The sequence below is a fragment of the Mustela lutreola genome, chromosome 15 (genome assembly GCF_030435805.1).
Source record: "Mustela lutreola isolate mMusLut2 chromosome 15, mMusLut2.pri, whole genome shotgun sequence".
NCBI classification, from domain to species: Eukaryota; Metazoa; Chordata; class Mammalia; order Carnivora; family Mustelidae; genus Mustela; species Mustela lutreola.
The window spans coordinates 48960914-48977086 of NC_081304.1; the positions used below are offsets into that span (position 1 = coordinate 48960914).

Below are 16173 nucleotides of genomic sequence, written 5' to 3' on the forward strand. Positions count from 1 at the left end.
CCTGGCCCCAGAGGCGGACCGAGCAGGGGCTACCCGAGCTAGGATCCTGAATTTGACACCCGTTCCCCGCTCCCCACCCCCCCGCGCCACCCCCACCAAACGCCCCCTCAGCGTCTCTGTCTTCCGGGCTCTGTCCCTTCCCCCAGCCTGCTGCGCCTCCACCCTCGGGAAGCAGGCAGGGCAGCATTTCGTTCCCCAGGCCTGGGGGCCTGGGATGCCAGCCTCTACCCACCTACACCCCAAGCGTCTGTTATGGAACAGCGAAAACCTGTTTCCCCTCGGTACAGCTGCCATCAAGGTCCTCAGAGCGCCCATGGCTCTGAGCAGCCATCCCTGCCCTCCCTGGAGACCCAGCTAAGGGGACAACTACCTCAGGAGACCCTGATCCCCTTACCCTGTGTTCTCCCAGCAACAATGGGGACAGGAGTAGGATGGGCACTCACACTGACTGGGCCAGGCCAGTCGGGACAGATGACTTAGCTTTCCAAGTCCTGCGTGAGAGTGACTCTGCCCAGGTTTTGTGGGCAAACAAGCCCAGATCTGTTAAGGAGTGAAGTGGCAGAGCTGGGACTCAGCCAGGCTGTGACTCTGGATGCCTGTCCACACACAGTGGCACTCCCTGCTCCCTGGCCGCCTAGCCTGGGCTGGTCCAGCCGCCTATCTCTGGCCCAGAGCAATGGCCTGGCCTCCCAGTCCCTCCTCCTTCCCACTACTACAGGCCTGGCTTCCCTTCTGAGACGCCAATCTGCAGCCACACAAAGCCCTATTTGTTTGCTTTCTCTGCTGCTCCCCCTGGATCCGATGTCTTTCTCTGCTACCTGCCGGCCTGGCTTCCTCTCCAAGCTGCCCTCCCAGCCAGCTGAAGGGAAGGAGGAGGCAGCCATTCCAGCATGCCCTGTCTCATAGCTACCCCAACCTTCCTCGAATCCACCTCCCCAGTGCCAGGGCACCCAGCTGGGGCAGCCCGGCCCATAACAGTTTTGCAGCCCCCTGGCTGCCTCTCAGAATGTAGGGTGTCAGCTGGTGGAACAGGAAAGATGCCTGCAGCCAGGGACTGGGGCAGGGGGAGGGGAGCCCAAGAGGCCCAGCCAACCTCCCCTCTCCTTTTGTGAGCAAGGCTTGTTTTGTTCGTCAATCAGGAAGGCAGCCCCTGACTTCCCAGCAGCCCCTGGGCTGCCAGGAGATAAGGAGATGAATGGGGCCAGGAGGGCTGAATTGGAGAAGGCAGAGGGACACCCTGCTTTTATGGCCCTCCCCCACCCCTCACTCTCTCTGGGGGTTCCTGCGTATCCCAGGCTCTGGGATGAGGGCTTACAGGCTGCACTGGGAACCTTACGTGGTAGGTGCCCTCTCAGTGCCGACCCTGGGCAGGCACCTGAGCAGATCCCTCTCTGCATGGTGGGCACCCCAGAGTGTACAGCCTTGGGCACCCTCCGCAGTGTCTTGGGAAGCTTCATTGGCCTGAGCTGAAACAGGGCTTTCACAGGCAAAGAAAAATAAACACCCGCATTCCACACCACCTTCTCTACCTGCAGAGTGGGGGCTGCCCTCTCTCCCCGTTCAAATAAAGAAACCCAATACTGATACTGCACCAGATCTAACAATCTCTCCCGGTTCCCTCCACCCAGGGCTCTTTTATTGTACCCTGCCACACTGGGTGGCCCAGGGCAGGTCCTAACCTCCCTGGGCCTCCCTCTTCCCCTTCCTGTCCCCTCCATGCAGAGTTTAACCCTTACGGCAACTCAGGATAAAGGCATGATTATGCCCACATATTGCAGGAGGCTCCATGAGAGAAAGCCACAGAGACAAACTGCCCCTGACAGGATTCAAGCTCATGTCTGCCTGACTCTAAGCCCAAAAAACTTCCTACCAGGGCTGCAGTATCATTTCACAGCAGTGGTTCTCAGTCGACTCGATGAATGACCTCAATGAGAAGAGGAGCAAGGAGTGGGCAGAGCCAGGGGATGCCGTATCCTCACAGCACTGCCACTTGGTTGCTGTGTGATGTCCAACAGGTCACTTAGCCTCTCTGGGCTTCAGCTTCCTTGACAATCTGTATAGGGCAGTTGATAAGGCTTAGAGAGGACGGACCACTCAATGCCCATGAAAATAGCAGGCACTTGTTAAAGGATGGCTTTTCTCTGTGATTCCTTTCAGCAGCCAGAGAGACAGGCGTCCATTTCTTAGAGGAACCAGACGTCTCCCACTGCTGCTCTCACCCATGTGGCCCTGCTGCTGGTCGTCCCCCCAGTCACCATCTCTGGCCCTCCGGAACACTCAGGCTAAGGCCAAGGGCTTCCAGATTGAGCTCCCCAGGCTCCTGTCCTGCCCAGGAGACCTGGGCCTCTCTGCTTAATTAGCCAGGGCGAGGGCCCCAGGGGACAATGTCACCCTAAGGGAACAAAGCCAGCTCCCATCCACATCCTGCTGGACTCAAGAAAAGAGAACCACTCAATTAAGTCTGATTTGCCAAAACGTCTGTTTTTAGTGCTATTTCGGGCCACGGTGGGGATTTTCTGTGCTTGTCTCAAAGGTATCCTAAACCAGATTCCTTCCTACCTCCCCCACCCCTACTGTGTTTGAAATGAAAATATGTTCTTCCTCTTCTCTCTCTTTCCTTTTTCCTGCTTCTCTCCCACCTATCAGAGGGATGCAAAGGAGAGAAAGGGTGGAGGCTGGGGCCCCAGGGAAGGACAGCACTCCACGCCCCCCACTAGGCCTGGGCAGGTCCCCTCAGGCCCCCAAGGTCCCGCACTCTGGGAGCTATGGTTCCCTGAAACCCGGCTGATGACGGCTCCTGTGGGCCTTTATCTTCTCCCTGCCTCTGGAGGCCACCAAAGTTGGATCATTTTCTGCTGTCTTGCCAGACACACACCAGGCATCTGCCCTTGCCTCCACACACCCTAGTCTTCTGCGTCTGAGCTACTGCCTGGGCTGTGCCCTCCCCAAGGTCTCTCCTTCCTGCACTTTACCTTCTTTGCTTGCAACAGGACGATTAACCCCACATCTATGCAATCACGTCTTTAACGGCTGCCCATCTCCCAAGGTAGAAGCTTCAAAAGGACAGGGGTGGCATCTGCTTAGCCAGTACCAACTCTCCGGGGCAGGGGGTCAACCTCCTTTGGCGCCGCTGACATCTTGGGCCAGATAATGTGTTGTGGGGCCTATCCCGTGCACCCCAGGATGTTCATCACTTCTGAGCTTCTGTGCACTGGAGGCCAGCACCTCCCCAGTTGAGACAACCAAAAATGTTTCTGCACATGGCCCACATGACTCTGGAGGGTCAGACTCGCCCCCAATGAAGTAGCACTACCCTAAAGCCTGGCACAGTGCCCTCCCAAAAGGAATGAATGCAGGACCCCTCCTCCTTCCCCCAGAGAAAACAGGTGAGTTTTATTTTCTCTTTACCTCTTATCATCATCATCTTGTACAGATTTAATTTGACCTATCAGACCAGAAGCTTCCAGAAGACAGGCCCACGTGACCTCAGCTGTGTATTAGGCTGACTGCCCGTAACTATCACTGGACGAGTAAGTCTCAAAGCATCAAGAGCACCAGACCGAGGCCTTGTTCTGGCTTCCCCTTCGCCAGGGCGCTGGATTACTGTGTGACTTTGCTATGCCAGCTAAACTTCTCTGGGCATCCAGAAGTCTCTCCAGTCACTGTCACAATTCTTTGTCCTGCGGGGCTTGTGGATGCCCCCACCCCCGCCCAAGAAGATTCTGTCAGGTGGTTTTCAATTTACATTTTCTGAGACTTTTTATTATTACAAACGGGACACTGATTCACCACTCTGCGAGTTACCAAGTGCAGCTCAGTGCTCTAGAGGCACAATCTGTTTTAAAACTCCTCTTTAAAACAAAACTATGAAGGGGGTGCTGTGATTTTCGTTTCTTGGTCAGGGAGGAAATCGAGGCTCAGATGGCTGGAAGGAGCTGCTAGAGGACACCGGGACATGGTCTGGCGGCCTGTGGTGCCTGGGGATGCCTTGGTCAGCAAACGCTGCGTGATCCTGAACTCTTTCCTAGTCTGCAGCCGGCCTTTCCCAGTGAAGAAGGCTCTAGCAGGGCCTCCCTACCGTGAGGCCTCACCGCTGAGCTCTCCTGACAGAAAGAGCTCCGGGTCACCAGGGAAGGGTCCAACAAGGCCTGGAGGTGGCAAGCGCTGATTCAAGAAGTTGGCCTGTCTCAAAGGGGCTGGGAAGGCTGCCCGCCACTCCCTTCCCTTCCCTTGTCATTCCTCCCAGGAAAGCCCTGGCTGGGACACACTTCGCCAGCACAGAGCCCTTCTGTGCCATTCTTCAGGGCGCGAAGCAAAAACAGGAGGAACCATTCTCTAGCACCGTCTATGTACCAGTGCTGTTGGAAGTCTTTTACGAGCATTAACTCATGAACTCTCCCCACAGTCCTATGAGGAAGGTGCTGTCACCTTCTCCATCTTACAGATGAGGCAACTGAGCCAAGGAAATCAGGACCTCGTCCAGGTTAGCAGGGGGCAGAGCTGGGATCTGAACCCCGGGCGGCTAAGCTCCAGATCCCCGTGCTCCGCCAGGAGGCTGAAGCAGAGATGCCGTGGCTGTGTTCCCAGCGCCCTGGGGGAGCCACGGGGCCTCCATATGTGATTCAGGAATGAGTGAGCGAATGGGTGAGCGCGTGGTTACCCGGGCACAGAGCCGCTGAAGTCCCCAGCTGCTGGAGGCTTTCTCCGGGCCCACCCACGACACTGGGACAGAGCCACTTTGGAAACAGAAGCTCTCGCCAGGAAACTCTCCTTCTCACCTGCCCCGCTGTGTAACAAAGACCCGCTCAACCCATCTCCTCAACCGGAGCCGGAAAAGAAACTTGGTTTTGGCCCGTGTGCCGGCCAGGAAGGTTTAGAGGCACAAAGCTGCCATCTTTTCCACGCGCTGAGTCTGGGAACAGGAAGAGGAAAAGCCCCGTCTGCTGCGTGCGATCCGGAGGGGCTGCGGACGATGCCTACTGGACAGGTCGGGGTATGGGGCCTCGGAGAGGGCAGTCTGTAGCTGGACTGTGCCCAGGCTGGCCTAACCCCAAGTGCGGAACTCCTCATTCCCCAATCCCAAAACAGCCCGACACTGGCCTCACACTTAACGCCTGCAGAAACCAGCGCTCCCACCACCGGCTCGAGAGGGAGGGGACCAGCCTGGGGCAGCGGCAGGAACTCAACCTCTCTCCAAATCCAGACCCACCCGTGCTTCTGCTCCCCCACCGTGTGGCCGGGTACACAGTCTCCAAGGGGGAACTCGAGGAAACAGGGGCAGGTGCCTCCTCAAGACCCCCCAGCCTGGGGCCTGTCCCCGTTCGTTCAGCTCACTCTACTCAGTCCTCTACTTTCTAAGCCCCAAGATGGTGACTCCCCAATTTACAGCTGAGACCGAGGCCTAAGGGCGGGGGGAGATGTCACCACAATTCCTAACGGATGGCCCCCAGTGCCCACTCCCTGGCCTGCTGACTCTGTTTTCCCTCCCAGGACTCGCTCCTGGCCCTCCATGGTGTCCGGGATGCCTGCTCCCTTGAGGCCGATCACTTTGTAGAGAAAGTGGATGTCCACTGCCCCCCCTGGTCCTTGGACTTGGAGGGCCTGGAAGGTCAGACCACAGGCTGGCTGGTCTCTGGGTCACAGGGTGAGCACGAGGCTGAGGGCAAAAACCCGAGAGGGAGTCTGCTGAGGGAAGGAAGGAACATTCAGCGTCAGAGCCCTAGTACTCCTGGGTATTTCCTTTTCTGAGTCTCCGCATACTATTTAGCAATAAGAGCATCTCCTTCCCTCCTCCCTCCCCGCTTCTCTCTCCCCCCACCTTTTCTTCTCCTGCCTCACCTCCCTCCCTTCTGGAGGAGGTTTCCTCCCTCCCTCAGGAGCATGGTTTGCTAGGGTTCAAGAACCAGCAGAACAAAATCTCTCCTTTGCCAGCAGAGCCCCAGTCTTTGCCTTCAGCCCCTGGCACTCACCTTCGCTGTCCCCCGCCACCCCCCTACCCGTGTCAAATTCCAGTCTTGGATCCCCAGTGACCTACCCAGGCACAGGGCACAGCTCTGCCTCACACAGTCTCCTCAATCCCCGGGGAAACAGGCCGAGCCAGTTTCTCCTTGGGCCCCCTCAGGGAGCAGCCTGGGGGTTCTGGGCCCCTCTCTGGCCTCACTCTTCTCTCAGAAGTCTGGCAGAACAGAATCCTCTGACCAGGGCCCTGAGAATCTGCAAAGCGCCAGCAGGCGCCTGCCCAGGATCTCCGGGTGCACAGAAACAGTGCCGGGACTCTCACTCGGCCCACCGCACCTAGCCCTTCCTGCCAGGAAGCATTTCCAAGTGTCTCCCGTGTTCCAGGCCTCGCCCTTGGCACTGGGGCCAGGAGAGGAGGGAGGTGTGTTCTTGGGCCTGGATGCTTCAGCCCTGTGGGGAGGACAGACACTGACAGAATTCCCGATAATGCCAGGATAAACGCTAGGCTGCGGGTATAGACAAAGGGAGATGACTCAGTCCGCCTCACAGGTCAGAGGAGGAGGAGACAGGACGCGTCTGTTTTGGTCTTGGGAGGCAGGGAGGAAGGTGAAGGGCATCTAGGTGGAAGCCGCAGCCCAGGCACATGTGCAGAGGCAAGGATGAATCCCGGGAAGAAGGCTGTGCTGTGGCTGGAGGGGATGGAAGGGGGTTGAATGGGGCAGAGCAGGCGGAGGACACCAGAAGGGGCCCCCGGCACGGGGGAAGGACCACGGGCTAGACCTGCACTCAGAGGGCAGCAGGACCCCTGGAAGTATCTGCTGCGGTTGAGAAAGATCACTCTGGGAGTGTGGCCCACACTGGGAGGGGGTGGGACGGAGGCAGGGAGGCCCCAGGAGGCCCCAGCAACAGCCCGGCCTCCTCCGTCATCATTCTCTCCAAGCTGGCTCCTCCCCTCTTGGCCACGGGACAGGCGCCACGTCCGTTCCAGCCTCCAAACACTTGCTGGTGTGCTCCCTCCACCAGGATCCCGCCTGTTGTTCTCACTTACCCGTGCCGAAGCACCTGCTTTCCAAGCCCCCTCTTCCACGAAGCCCCTGCCTCCCTAAAGCTCCCAACTTCAGTCGAGACGGAATCCTGAAGCTCAAGTGATCTGTTGGGCCCGTCTCGGAAGGGAATTCTACATGGTCTCCCTCTGCATGGACAAGTCTTCCCAAAGACGCTGCCCTACACCCTGGCCCTTATCATCCCCATAACACGTGGGCCCTTCACAGGGGGACCTGTTTTCTTCCCCCCCTGAAACCTGGCTCGACTCTCATAACAATGTGGGTTCCCCTGGGTATTTTCTGGGTCTCAGTCACCCACTGGGCTGTGACCTTCCTGGAGGCGGGTGCACCAAGCACGGGAGGTCAGAAATGGTGGGTCCTTGGAAAATACCTTTTCCCTTGGGGTCAGTGAGCCCAGGTACCTCTCCCACAGAAACCCTGCCCAGTGTCCACTGCTCCCCCCATGCCTCCCTGTGGAGCCATACATTTGAAAGTGGGGGGTGGGCATCCACCTCACAGCCACAGGTGGCCATTAAAAGGAAGAAGATGGGGTGCCTGGCTGGCTCAGTTGGTTGAGCAACTGACTCTTGATTTCAGCTCGGGTCATGATCTCAGGGTTGTGGGATAGAGCCCTGCACTGGGCTCTGCGCTCCACGGCGAATCTGTCTGAAGATTATTTCTTCCTCTCTCTCTCCCCCTTCCCCTGCTTACACGCACTCTCCCAAATAAATTAAGTAAAAGCAACACAATGCATGCACGGACTGTGGCGGAAATAAACAAGCACTGATAATGGTGATAGTGCCAACCAGCATTTGGTGGGACAAGTACTGTTCTAAGCTTTGTGTGTTTACACAGAATAACTCATTCCGCCTTCACTAGAGTCCTATGGGGCCAGTACCCGCATCATCCCCACTGGGCAGACAGGAGTCGCAGATGCAGACACAGAGAGGTAACTCATTTGGTATGTGGCAGAGCCAGGAGTCAACCCTGAGCCTTGCCTTGGGGCACCTCACCTTACAGCCTCCCCAAGACAATGGAAAGGAGCCAGGAACTTAAAGAGCCCAAGAGGTATTCTCAGCTGGGGTAAAAGAAAACTAACTTTCGGCATATAGGATACATACATATTCATGCAAGCGAACAGCAGAACTGTCTAGGAGGACACATTCAAACTCTTAACTGGGGTTACTTGTGGGAGGGGTGCGGAGGACACTTTCACTCTCTATACTTCTGGGTTATTTGCGTTTTTCACAATAAGAATGAATCCGAGTATTACTTGAGTGATTAAAAAAGAGAGAACTTGTCAGAGCCTCAAGTAATGTTTGTGGAATGAATAGAAGCCAGATTCATTTTGTAGGACTGTTTTTTCAAACTCTGGGTATGACCCACTAGTGGATTATGAAATCAATTCAGTGGGCTGCAACCAGCATTTAAAAAAAAAAAAAAAATTCAAATAGGCTAGAACAGAAAGTATCCGCTCAGCCGTAAAGTAGAGGAAAGAGCTATTTCACTAAACTTTTGTTTCAGTTTTATATAGTGGTGGTGAAGAGAATTGTGATCTAAAATGTATTTCTTATACATTTTATAATGTATCCTTGAATCAAGTTTCTGGCAGAGTTTGAAAGCCACCATTCTAGACTTGGGGTCTAAAAGGAAAATGCTGGGGGAGGGCACCTGCAAGGGACTCTTGGTCCAGTGGAAGAGAGATGGTTTTGCCCAGTGGGTGAGTTTCCTCCATTTAGGAAGAAGCCAGAGGGGTCCCTGACTCTTGGAAAATGTCCTATTTAGCCCACTCTAGAGTTGGCTTCTGGGGCCTGGGCCGTCTTGATACCTCGGCTTCCTTCCAAGGCTTTTTGCCTTGAGAACTGTGATGGAGCCTCTCCCAGCCCAGCCCAGAAGGTCTGTGCTCACTCCTGTGGGTCACCCAAAGCTCCTAGGGATGCTCCTGGGGTCCCACATACCCCCTCTGCTGTCGGGAGGTGGGGGCACAAGATTCCTTTCCAGCTTCCAGATCCCCAGAACCACATCCCAAGGAAGCCTCTGGAAACACAGCTGTGTGGTCAGTCGGGAGGGGCCTCCACGGAGTCCACAGCGAGGGCTGCCCCCACACTGGGTGAGCCTGACCTAGGCAGAGCAAGGTCTGCCTAGGGTGGAGGAAGAGAAGCAGAGCCCCCAGCCTGGGGCTCCCACGGCGCTGGCGCCTCCACTTCGGAGCTCGTCTAACCCACCCCCGCCTCCCCTCCCAGGGCAGCAGACAACTAAAAAAAGATAAAATAAAAAGAAGTAATTCCCCTGCTCTGACGTCAGCGCGAGGTTTTAACAGCCCGGCAGCGGCCTAAAACCGGATTGCAACCAGATGTAATGCCCTTGAATCCTCCACACACCGCTGCGTTGGAAGAGAAATGAAGCGGGAGGGGGTTGGGGGGGGCGGCACTTTGGGTGGGAGGGAGCCGTGCGGGTCCCGCGTGGGTCCTTGAATCAGCCTGCTGAAAGCATGGGAAAGGCGCTGCGGGAGGGAGTGCTGCGAGCGGGGAAGCTCAGGGCCCGGGTCCGCCATGCAGGCACGCTGCCTCCCCTCCCCCAGCCCCCCAATAGCGCATTGTTACACTCGGTTTTGTCCGCTCCGAGCCGAAATCCCAGCGCTCCCCCCCCCCCCGGCCCCCCGCCTCCCGGTCGCGGGCTCCCAAGAAGGCACGGCTCGGGTCGGCACTCCCGCCCTCGGCGTGGATTTGAGGAGGACTAAGAGCCCCAAGAAGGGCAACGGCAGGCTGGGAAAACGGGCGTCCCAGGAAGCTGGGGCCGCAGCGGCCTCGGGCCTGGCTGATGTTTCGCTTCCCCTCCGCCCCTCCTCCGAGGCCCCCGGCGCGACCGAGCCTCCAAATGTCACCCCCGCGTCCTGACACCCCGTCGCCCCCGCCGCGCTCGGCGACGCCGCCTGGCGCCCGGTCCCCGAGCACTCCTCCCGGGCCCCCTGTCTCCCAGGCACGGAGGCCAGGGCGCTGGCCGGCTCGCCGCGGTCCGGGGACTCGGGTCTCGCGTGTCCGGTGCCCCCGACCGTGACGTCACCCCCGAAGGGCCCGTGCGCCCGAGGCCTGGCCGCGTCGGAGCTCCCCGGGCCTCCGGGGCCGCTTCCTGCCGGGTCGCGCGCGGGGCCTGTGCACAGGCCCGGGCACCGCGGCCCGCGTGGGGGGCACCGCAAGGAGCCCCGCGCGCCCCGTCTCCTCACGCCCGGCCCTCACCGCCCCCCCCCCCCCCGGCGCCTTGCCTCCCGCGCCGCGCCGCACGCCAGGCCCCGGTCCCCCTCGCACAAGTCGGCTCCCCGCCCCCCATCCAGGGCGCACTCACAAAGCTCCCCTCCCGCCCCGGCGCCGGGCGAGTGCCCCCCGCGTCCCCACGCCCCGCGCGGCGGCACTCCGGGCCACCGCGCACTCACAGCCCCAGGCACACGGACCCTCGCCGCTCGCGCCCCCACGCCGCGAACCGCCCCCAGACGGCCATCCGGTGACCTCGCGCACCCCCACACCACACAAAGCCGTGACCTCGCGGACCCCCACATCCCGGCCCGCGGCGCGCTCAGCCCCCGAGCCCGCCTCCATTCCTCACCCTGCCTCGGATCCCGACGCCTCGCGCCGCCCCTGCCCTGGCAGCGGCCCCCGCGCCCCAGCGCTCGGTGCTCACCTCGGCGCCCGCGCTCACTCGGGAGCCCTGGGTCTGGCGCTGCGACTTCGCGGCCCGCAGGCCCGGGCGGCCATGGGGGTCAGGGCGCGGCGGCCCGGCCGGCCCGCGGCCAGGCAGGAAGGAGGGTGGGCCGCGGCGCCCCCTCCTCGCGCCGGCGCTCGGGCGGCTGGCAGGGCGGCCTGCTCCGCTTGCCTCTCGCCCTTGCAGCCGCCTCGCTCTCCGACTCGACTCTCCGAGCCCAGCCGCGGCGGGGGCGGCGCCCGGGGGCGCGGGGAGCCGGCGGCGCGGGGAGCGGGCCCTGGCCGCGCACCCGGCCGGGCCTGCCTGGTGTCCGCGGGTGCCGCGGGGAAATGCGATCCCCTCCGCACAGGAAGAGCGAACGGGCGGGCGGGCGGGCGGGCGACGCGCGGGGGGAGAAGGAGAGCGAGAGCGGGAGGAAAAAAGTTCCCGGGCGGCCTGGCTGCGCTCGCTCGAGGCCCCGGGCGCCAGGTGGGCCGTGCGCGCCCCGACAGCACCCCCTGGCGGTCCGCGCGCCCCACTGCGCGTCCCCCCACATCTCCCCCCGCCTACCACCCCCCCTCCCCAGGCCGGCTCATCCTCCCTAGCGTCCTAGGGGTGGGGGAGTGCGCCTTGCGTGGGATCCAGGTGGAGCCCTCCCGGACTCGCACGGCCGGTCCCGGGCCAGGGGACGCGGTGGGACTGGGGGCCGGGTGGGGGCTGGAACCTCGGGCAGAGGATTTGGACTGGCACCCTGCCCTCAGATGCTTCCAGTCTCTGGCCTGGTTGCTAGGCCAGGCTCCCGCATTCCCTCCACTATCGGCCGTCCCTGTGACCTCGTCTTTTCGGATTGGGAAACGTTTTTTTCAATTTCTGAACTTAATAGGCTGGACAGAAATCTCTCCACATACTGGGTTCCCGGCACCTTGCTGGACGCTAGGGAATGAACAGAGACATGTGGTCTCTGCTGTCATGGAGCTGACATCCTGTTGCGGACTGACAGACAGCAAACGAATGCTTACATACACGAAGAAGGTATTTCAGGGAGTTATGATTTCTAGGAAGCAAATTAGCAGGTGAAGTGCCGGGTAGGGGCTATTAAGCTGGAAGTGAGAGAAGGGGGCCTATCTGAGCAGAGAACTGAACAACAGGAAGGAAGCCTGCTCTTTGTAGAGTCTGGGGAAGAGCATTCCCGGCAGAGGGAAGAGAAAGTGCGAAGTGCAGAGGCCCTGAGATAGGGGAGAGCTTGGTGGGTAAACAACCAGGTGACCAACGGTGGGTGCGTGCACCGAATGCAGAGCCTTAAGGGAAAACCTCTGTCTTCAATGCTACAGAGGGCCTGGTGAGGAATTTGGATGCAAAGTTCTGGTGCTCTGGGAAGGAAGCCGTTGGCAGAATTTACACAAAGGAATACTGAGTAAATGAGTGAGTGAATAAGCCTATGAACTTAGAGGCTCCCTAAGCAACTGCTTCTCCAAGGCTTTGACTCACCAGGGCTCAGGCAGAAACCCACAGCCACCTGCTCTGGGAACCTCCTCGCCCCCCCAGGACCCCAGCCTCTGGGGTCTGTTGGTCCTATGGTGGGGAAGGGGGAACATTAGAGCTCCCAGGTGCCCTGAGACTACCAAGGTCTCCTATCAAACCGCAGCTTCGTCATCGGTAAAAGAGGGACAGCGGTAGGTAAGTTCCCCTTACTCTGTGCTAGACACTGTCCTTCTTTCTATGGGTTGTCCTGCTTGATCCTGGCAGCTCCTCTGGGAGGCAGGCTCACAGAGGAGACTGAGACACAGAGGGGTGAAATCACCTGTCCAGGTTCTCAAGTGAAAGTGACAGAGCCCAGACCTGCAGCCAGGGCCCTTCACTGAGCTCAGCCACCTGTCTCCCATGGAGAATGGTGAATGGGAGAAGCAAGGTAGAGGCAGACACAAGGTGAGCAGCACTAGTTTTTTTTTTGTTGTTGTTGTTTGTTTTAAAAGATTTTATTTATTTTAGAGAGAGCAAAAGCAATCACAGAGGGAGAGGAAACACAGAGGCAGAGGGGAGAAGCAGACTCATGATTGAGCAGAGAGCCTGAAGCAGGGCTGGATCCTAGGACCCTGAGATCATGACCTGCGAGGAGGGCAGACGCTTAGCTGACTGAGCCACCCGGGTGCCCCAGCAGCACTGTTTTAAGCTAGTTCTAATCTCATGTTCTTGAGTGGATGAGACCAGGTTTCTAAGACTTGCTGGGTCTCTGTTGCCTCATCTGTAAAATGGGGATAACAGCAGTCCCGACTTCCTGGGATTGTTGAGAGGACTGAATTAAGTCAGGTGTGTGAAGTGTTTAGCCCCAAGCCTGGCATGCAGGGGATGCTGCTACTGTTTTAGGTCAAACACTGGCTGAGTGGGTATGGCCCCTTTCATCTAGCTAGCAGCTTCCCAGCCCCCACCATGGCCAGTGTTCTCTCTCGCTGCCTTAACCTGCCTCTGGGAGAGCCGAGGGGAAGGCCTGACACCAGGAACCTCAGTGGGCTGCTACCTCCCTGCGCAGGGCCCCACAACTGGCAAGTGTCATTGTTGAGCACCTACAGTAAAAAATGTAAGTGCGGTGAATGACCACGGAGTAGTGGCTTGAAATGACACGCATGTGTTCTGTATGGTTCTAGAGGTCAGAAGAGCCTGAAATCAGTTCCTTGGCGCTCCAGGCGAGGTGTTAGCAGGGCTAGTCCTTCTGGAGACACTGGGGCAGAATCCGTTCCCTGACCTTTCTGGCTTCTGGAGGCCGCCTGCATTTCATGGCTTGTGACCGCCTGATGACCTCCAGAAGCACGAAAAGGCAGGAAGACAATAGCTTCTGTTGTCCCACCTCCTACTTTCTCCCTTAACCTTCCTGCCTCCTCTTATAAGGACCTTTGTGATGACATTAGGGACACGTGGATAATCCGGGATAATCTCCCATCTCAAAACCCTTAATTTAGGGCGCCTGGGTGACTCAGTGGGTTAAACCTCTGCCTTTGGCTCAGGTCATGATCTCAGGGTCCTGGGATCGAGCCCCATATCGAGCCCCACATCAGGCTTTCTGCTCTGTGGGGAGCCTGCTTCCCCCCAACTCTTTGCCTGCTGCTCTGCCTACTTGTGATCTCTCTCTGTGTGTATCAAATAAATAAAAATCCTAAAAAAAAAAAAAAAAAGAGACCCTTGATTTAATCACATCTGCAAGGATACCTCCCTCCACCCCCCCCCCCTTTTTGCCATGCACAAGAACAGTCAGTTTCCAGGGATTAAGACCTGTATTTCTTTGTGAGACATTTTTCAACCACACATTCCATACCTTCTCTGAATCCTCCCTCATTATAATGCATTTTACAGTTAAGAAAATCAAGTCTCAGAAGAGATGAAGTCACTTGTCTGAGGTTGTACAGCTGACAAGTTTATTTACCTATTCCCACTATGGTTCAGACATCAGGTAAGAGTCTGGGTTGCGATGTAAAAGTTTCCTGGGAAAAGCGTGCTGTGGAACACAGGCATGGAGTGTAATGAATGACCTGGTCCTGTTGAGGAATTCAGCGAAGACTTCCTGGAGGAGGTGACATGTGAGATCTGAAGAATGATTTTCCCCCTGGCTGTTTTTGTCAGGGGAGGTCCTGGGGCTTCTCAGAAGAGAACCTGGAACTGATCAGGGGTCACTGTCAGCAAAGCCAGCACCCAAGATTTCTGCTGAGAACTTGCTTGTCATTCTTAGCTGGATGCAGGTAAGAGGGCCAGAAGGGAGGGGGCCCAGTGTGGCAAAAGACGCCCCCCCCAGTAAAGACAGTGTTGGTACAAAAGTTTCAAACTTGGTGGCTTGCATGTGAAATCCTGGCTGCTGGGTGTGTCTTAGCTGGAGGGGAGAGCAAAGTGTTTGAGAATTTGGAGTTGAATACCTTTAAGGAGTCTAAGTTCTTGAGGAATTGAAATACCTTCAAGGAATGTAAATTCTACCTATTGTTCTATACCCACATTTAAATCACCCAGCTGACCCCCAAAAGCATCTGTGTTTGAGATATCCTCATCTCCTCAGGAGTCTTAAGACTCAGTTCTTCATCTGTGTGGCCTTGACCTTGAGCTCCCCCTAGTTTTCTCCTAGTTCAAAGGAGACAAAGACCTCTATTAGAGAGAGAGAGACTCTTGTGGGCTGGAGGACAGGGGAAGGGGGAGGATCTAGGCTTATCATCTGCTCACTCAAAAGAATAGGAAGGGAGCATTTCACTAAGCCTCCACCTGGTTGGGTAGACATCCCCCTTCCAATAACCCCCTGGTCCACACCAAGAAACTGAGGCCACGGAGGGGAAGTACCTAGAGCAGGAAAGTGCAGAGCAAGATTCAGCTGCTTCCACGTGCCCAGGGGAGCTTATCCTGGGTTGCCAGCCTGCCTTCTCTGGTACCAAAGCTCCTGGGAGCTCTGGGCTGTTCCTACACAGCAGGTCTTCTGCAGCAGCAGGCCTCCCATTAGGGAGTAGTTAGCCCACAAGTACTGAGCACTCCCTGTGTGCCAGGCAGGCCCTGTGCATTTTGGTCATTGATGCAGAGACTCAGATCCGCCTTTTGGAGAGGAAAAAATAGAGGCTCAGTGAGGCAAGGAAGCGTTCCCAGAACAGGCCAGCTCAGTGTTTGTCCCCGCTTAGTTAGTAACCGGGGGAGCAAGATGGAGAAGTGGAGGGAAAGACCCATCCCAGCCCTGCCTCAGGGTGAACAACGTGACTCCGAGCCCATCGTATCCACAGGGGGAGATGAAGACCTCAAAGGGCTTATCCTGAGAAGTTTAAAAAGCTGGGAGCTGGGAGCTGGGCATGGCCACCGAGGCTCTCTTTCCCTCCCTGCCTCTGTGAAGTGAGCCCATCGTGCTGCTATCTGGAAGGCAAAAGGGATCAGAGCCATTTCTTGCAGAGGTCCCGATGGTGTTCACACCTCTTGAGAAAGAAGGCAGGCCAGGGAAGAGAGGTAGGGCCATCTATTTCAGAGAGGAGGGGGTTAGTGGAGGGGGGCACGCAGCAGCGAGACACCTTCCCCTCCCGCCCCGGGGCTTCCTGCAAGTCCTCTGATCTCCGACAGAGAGACTGAAAGGAGGAAGTACCAGCCATGCTTAGCTCCAGGTGAGTCTGAGCACTGTAGGGTCAGGGGGACTCTGTCTAGTTCCAGGATGTCCCTTGAAGGGTCCCCGAGTCGCTGGTCCAGGGCCAGACAGGCATCACTCGGATCCTCCACTCATTCACTCATTAGTTATTTAATTACACAGTAGTTGAGCGAAAGCCCTGTTCTAGATTCCATCTCCAGGAAAAGAAGCTGCAGCCCCCCCGAACCCACCCCACTCCACCCCACCCCTATGATTGCTGAGCAAGACAGACATTGGACCTATTCTGAAGGCCTTGTCATCTCAAGAAAAGGCCATTTTGACCACGTATTCCCTTAAATTGGGAATGCACACTTCTTTGTTATTAGAGAAAAAAAGTTTAATTTTAATTTTATTTTGAAAAAAAAAAAA

General features: G+C 57.4%; 1 protein-coding gene across 1 annotated transcript in view; it reads right to left on the minus strand.

Annotated features, from left to right (window-relative positions):
* Nucleotides 1-11094, minus strand: part of RAI1 (retinoic acid induced 1) — a 117561-nt gene extending 106467 nt beyond the window's left edge. Inside the window, exon 1 of the mRNA XM_059148742.1 lies at nucleotides 10677-11094. The gene's annotated coding sequence lies outside the window, so the exon portion shown is untranslated. The remainder of the gene's footprint in view (nucleotides 1-10676) is intronic.
* Between the last annotated feature and the right edge of the window lie 5079 nt (nucleotides 11095-16173).